Genomic DNA, 6165 nt, shown 5'->3' with positions numbered 1-6165 from the left:
TGTGTTACAAGAATTAGCAGCTAGTTAGCTCAATCAATTAGCCATCGTCATACCACTGCCCCCCGCGTGCGCGAGCACACACACACACGCAACCGGGTCGGCACTTGTGTGCATGGGTACTCCCAAAAAAGACTGTGTACATCCTCTGTGCATCAAAAAAAAAAAATCACGTCAGAAATTAGTCCAGCTTTTCAATCTTTCTTCCTGTTAGCAGCCTCCAGACAGCACAGTGGATTTGTTTTGTGTGTGAGTGCACACGTGCATTGTGTGTGGGCCCTCACACCTTTTGCAACGCCTGTTAAAATCATCTAACTACACTAATCGCTCATGTTTATGTTACATTCTGCCATCATTACCATGTTTACACAGGTTTGGTTGGTAGCCAATACTTTTGCTCAGCCCGAGATGCACAGCTTGCTTTTTAGTTCCTGGTGTGCAGTTGAAATCCTTGAATGGCAACACTCTGACACTGGTGAGGCATCACTGGTCTGTGCACTAAGCAGAAGAAGGCTGTTGTAGTGGCCCTTTTTTTTGTCTGTGTCTTTGTTCGTTCACGGTGATATCTTCAAAATGGACACAACAATTTCAATCAGACTTTGTGGATAAGCTCAGTTGACTGCCCACTCACAACATAGGTCATATCGTGTACTTAGCCTTGACGTCCATTTACCCATTCATTTCTGTGACACAGTACAAAGCTCCTCCTCCTGTATTTTTTTTTGTCTGTGTAAAAATTTTCACTACAGTTAGCTTTGGAAACAGGGCTCTAAGGTGGTTAGGGTACAGCTACTACAGCTGCAACATACAACCCCTGGCAAAAATTATGGAATCACCGGCCTCGGAGGATGTTCATTCAGTTGTTTAATTTTGTAGAAAAAAGCAGATCACAGACATGACACAAAACTAAAGTCATTTCAAATGGCAACTTTCTGGCTTTAAGAAACACTATAAGAAATCAGGAAAAAAAATTGTGGCAGTCAGTAACGGTTACTTTTTTAGACCAAGCAGAGGGAAAAAAATATGGAATCACTCAATTCTGAGGAAAAAATTATGGAATCATGAAAAACAAAAGAACGCTCCAACACACACTAGTATTTTGTTGCACCACCTCTGGCTTTTATAACAGCTTGCAGTCTCTGAGGCATGGACTTAATGAGTGACAAACAGTACTCTTCATCAATCTGGCTCCAACTTTCTCTGACTGCTGTTCCCAGATCAGCTTTGCAGGTTGGAGCCTTGTCGTGGACCATTTTCTTCAACTTCCACCAAAGATTTTCAATTGGATTAAGATCCAGACTATTTGCAGGCCATGACATTGACCCTATGTGTCTTTTTGCAAATAATGTTTTCACAGTTTTTGCTCTATGGCAAGATGCATTATCATCTTGAAAAAATGATTTCATCATCCTCAAACATCCTTTCAATTGATGGATAAGAAAAGTGTCCAAAATATCACATAAACCTTGTACATTTATTGATGATGTAATGACAGCCATCTCCCCAGTGCCTTTACCTGACATGCAGACCCCATCTCATCAATGACTGTGGCAACTTCTGGCTTAAGAAACACTATAAGAAATCAAGAAAAAAAGATTGTGGCAGTCAGTAACGTTACTTTTTTAGACCAAGCAGAGGAAAAAATATGACATCACTCAACTCTGAGGAATAAATTATGAATCACCCTGTAAATTTCCATTCCCCAAAACTACACCTGCATCAAATCACATTTGCTCATTGACATTAACCTATGTCATGAAATTGACCCTATGTGTCTTTTTTGCAAGGAATGTTTTCACAGTTTTTGCTCTATGGCAAGATGCATTATCTTCTTGAAAAATGATTTCATCATCCTTAAACATCAGAAAAGTGTCCAAAATATCAACGTAAACTTGTGCATTTATTGATGATGTAATGACAGCCATCTCCCCAGTGCCTTTACATGACATGCAGCCCCATATCATCAATGACTGTGGAAATTTACATGTTGTCTTCAGGCAGTCATCTTTATAAGTCTCATTGGAACAGCACCAAACAAAAGTTCCAGCATCATCCCTTGCCCAATGCAGATTCATCACTTAATATGACTTTCATCCAGTCATCCACAGTCCACGATTGCTTTTCCTTAGCCATTGTAACCTTGTTTTTTTTTTGGTTTAGGTGTTAATGATGGCTTTCATTTAGCTTTTCTGTATGTAAATCCCATTTCCTTTAGGCGGTTTCTTACAGTTCGGTCACAGACGTTGACTCCAGTTTCCTCCCATTCGTTCCTCATTTGTTTTGTTGTGCATTTTCGATTTTTGAGACATATTGCTTTAAGTTTTCTGTCTTGACGCTTTGATGTCTTCCTTGGTCTACCAGTATGTTTGCCTTTAACAACCTTCCCATGTTGTTTGCATTTGGTCCAGAGTTTAGACACAGCTGACTGTGAACAACCAACATATTTTGCAACATTGCGTGATGATTTACCCTCTTTTAAGAGTTTGATAATCCTCTCCTTTGTTTCAATTGACATCTCTCGTGTTGGAGCCATGATTCATGTCAGTCCACTTGGTGCAACAGCTCTCCAAGGTGTGATCACTCCTTTTAGATGCAGACTAACGAGCAAGATCTGATTTGATGCAGGTGTTAGTTTTGGGCATGAAATTTACAGGGTGATTCCATAATTCTTTCCTCAGAATTGAGGTGATTCCATATTTTTTTTCACCTCTGCTTGGTCTAAAAAAGTAACCGTTACTGCCACAATTTTTTTCCCTGATTTCTTATAGCGTTTCTTAAAGCCAGAAAGTTGCCATTTGAAATGACTTTAGTTTTGTGTCATGTCTGTGATCTGCTTTTTTTTCTACAAATTAAACAACTGAATGAACATCCTCCGAGGCCGGTGATTCCATAATTTTTGCCAGGGGCTGTACTTATGATAAATGGGTTAGGAAAAAGATGAACCAAATTTTGACCTGCCCTGAGCACCCACTCTTTGGGGAGTTGAATTTGCTTCCCTCTGGTCGCCATTTTAGGCTTTGGTGTACATGTGTGTTGGGCATTCTGTTGCACTCTAAATTTCCTTTTTAAGGAGAAATAAAGTGAAACTTAAACTTGAAAGCTGATAAAGCTTTGTCAAGTTATAAGCTAGCACCTTCATTTCAGTTGCTTGACTGTTAGCATTCAATGTGTAGTTGGAGAAGATAAAGGAAAACAGTTTTGCGATTTTAACACATTTTAAATACAAGTATGTTTTTGCAGTAGTGATAAGTGAATTTGTCTTCTCTTGTTTTTGCCCCGACAGTGCTCCATGCACATATTCCACACCACTGGATGTTGAAAAACAGACAAAAACAGGTTCTCATGGCTGCTATGATCTCTGAAATGAAATGCATTTCTTCGTCTTGACCAACAGATGGCATATCACAAATATATGGACTCGGACCATATGATATTTGTAAAATAAGGTATTTACCTTGATCACTAGATGCTGTATCACATACATTACGGATACAGACTATATGCTATGTGGTGATCTCATCTAAAATGCATTATTAATGACCATATGCAGGAACTAGATGACATACTGATATGCAGTTTCCTGTATACACGTCTGCTCTCTTGGATAGAACAAATGTATCAGACCTCTGTCAATGTCAAATGAAATTTAAAAAAGTAGAGGCAGAGAGGCGGTTGAATGTCTTATTGTAAAGTGCTTTGAATGTCTCATCCGCATCCTATGGAAAAATACTATTGCAATAGAGTCCATCTATCAGTTGCAGTCATGATGTCTTGGTTTAGTTTTAGATTACATATATTGCAGTATAGCATGTGATGAGTGGTATTGTTTGAAATGTATCTATTACTATAGGATCTGTGATGGCTCGATATGTAAATAACTTGAATAGTTGTGATGGTCTAGTGGTTAGCAGTGGGCTTGAGACCAGAGGATCCTTGGTTCAAGCCCCTGTGTGGCAGAAAATCACAAAAGGCCACTGGGCAAGGTTTTTAATCTGAAGGACCTGTGGCCCATTCTTGGGCCGACTGTGCTGGAAATTGTTAATCTCTCACTAACCTCTGGATCTGTTCCTAAATGTTTCAAATCTGCAGTGATTAAACCATTACTTAAGAAATCTAATCTTGACCCTAGTGTATTGAAAAATTATAGGCCGATAGTAAATCTATTATTTTGCTCTAAAATTCTGGAAAAAGTGGTTACATGACAGCTTGTGGACCACCGTACTAAGAATAATCATTTTGAACCACTGCAGTCTGCATTTAGAAAATATCACTCCACAGAGACAGCTCTCACTAAAGTGGTGAATGACCTGCTTGCAATGGACCCGGACACCATTACGGTTCTGGTGCTGTTCGATCTCAGTGCTGTGTTTGACACTGTGGATCATCATATTTTACTTGATAGGCTGGAAAATCATTTTGGAGTTACTGGAAGTGCCCTTGCGTGGTTCTCACAGTCATTCTCACTGTGTTTTGTAAAATAACACTACCTCTAACCTTAGTGACATGAAATTTGTGGTTCCACAGGGAATCTGTCTTAGGCCCCCTGCTTTTCTCTCCTTCATATAGCACCCCTTGGGCATATACTGTGGCATTTTGGGATTGCCTTTCACTGCTATGGTGATGATACTTAATTGTACATGCCAATAACTGCTGGTAATCTCAGCCACATAAATCCTTAGAAGACTGCCTTGCATCAGTGAGAAGCCGGATGTCTAGTAACTTTCTACTTTTTAAACTCTGAAAAGACTGAAATGATGGTTCTTGGTCCATGTGACATCGGCATCAATTTGACCAGCTAACGCTAAGCCTAGGCTTGTGTGACATACATCATACTGACAAAGTGAGCAACCTTGGGGTAATTTTTGATCTAAGTTGTCCTTTGACCACCATATTAAAGATATTACAAGGACTGCTTCCTTCCATCTGCGAAATATGGTGAAGATTCATCCCATCCTGTCTGTGGTTGATGCTGAGACCCTGATTCATGCATTTGTCTCTTCTAGATTGGATTATTGCAATGTTCTATTTTCTGGTTTGCCGCAGTCCAGCATTAGGGGTCTTCAATTGGTTCAAAATGCTGCTGCCAGACTTTTGACATGAAGCAGAAAGTTTGTTCACATTATACTTATTTTGGCATCTCTTCACTGGCTTCCTGTCCCAGTGAGATCAGATTTTAAGGTTCTGCTACTAGCCTATAAAATTATTCATGGACTGGCACCTCCCTACTTAGCTGATTTAGTTAAACCCTACGAACTGGCCCAGGCTTTGTGTTCGCAGGATGCAGGACTACTTTGTGTCCCTAGGGTGAATAAGAAGTCTGTGGGTCATAGAGCTTTCTTTTATCATGCCGCTGTTGTTTGTGGAATGATCTCCCTGCATCAATAAAGCAGATTCTGTGGCGACTTTCAAGTCCAGACTTAAGATGCACTTGTTTTCCCTTTCGTATGGCTAGCATACTGGATATTGTGTTACTATGCCTTTAATTTTTTATTGTGCTTTTTTAATCCTTTAATTTATTTATTTTTGTTTTTGAATTGTTTTGTGTGAAGCACCTTGAGGCAACTCTGTTGTGATTTGATGCTATATAAGATGAATAAATTAAATTAATCTCCAAGTTGCTCCCGGTCTGAAGTGAGCGCCTTGCATGGCAGCACCCTGACATGGGTGTGAGTGTGTGGGTGAATGTGAGGCATTACTGTAAAGTGCTTTTACAGTAATGAACCCTATCTTCCAAAACAAGTAATTACTGGTTTACAACCATTTTCATTTTCACACCCAGCAGCGCAATATTTAATATTTAAATAGCCAATATAGTGACACTCATTGTCCTCTCCATCCCTCAGGTACGTTGATGGTGTGTCACTATTGTGAGCCAGATAAAAGAAATTGTGCCATAGACCAACATAAATGTGGTCTGATGTCAAAGTCAGCGATCAAGTCAAGTGAAGCCTGGAAGCATGTGCTGGTGCACCATGGAAACAGCCTGGGTGGTGGATGGCAAACACCCAGACAGACAAATAGTCAATCCAGAGCTCAGCAATATTGCTGCAATATGCAGACACACAATATTATTAATATTCAGATACACCTTACGTATACAGATGGGTTCACGGTACATGTACGGTCTGCTTGTGCACAGAGAGATGTGCATTAGTGCTCATCCTTCTC

This window comes from Thalassophryne amazonica, chromosome 4, assembly GCF_902500255.1.
Source record: "Thalassophryne amazonica chromosome 4, fThaAma1.1, whole genome shotgun sequence".
NCBI classification, from domain to species: Eukaryota; Metazoa; Chordata; class Actinopteri; order Batrachoidiformes; family Batrachoididae; genus Thalassophryne; species Thalassophryne amazonica.
The sequence above is the reverse complement of the archived record's forward strand: the minus strand, read 5'-3'. Positions refer to the sequence as shown.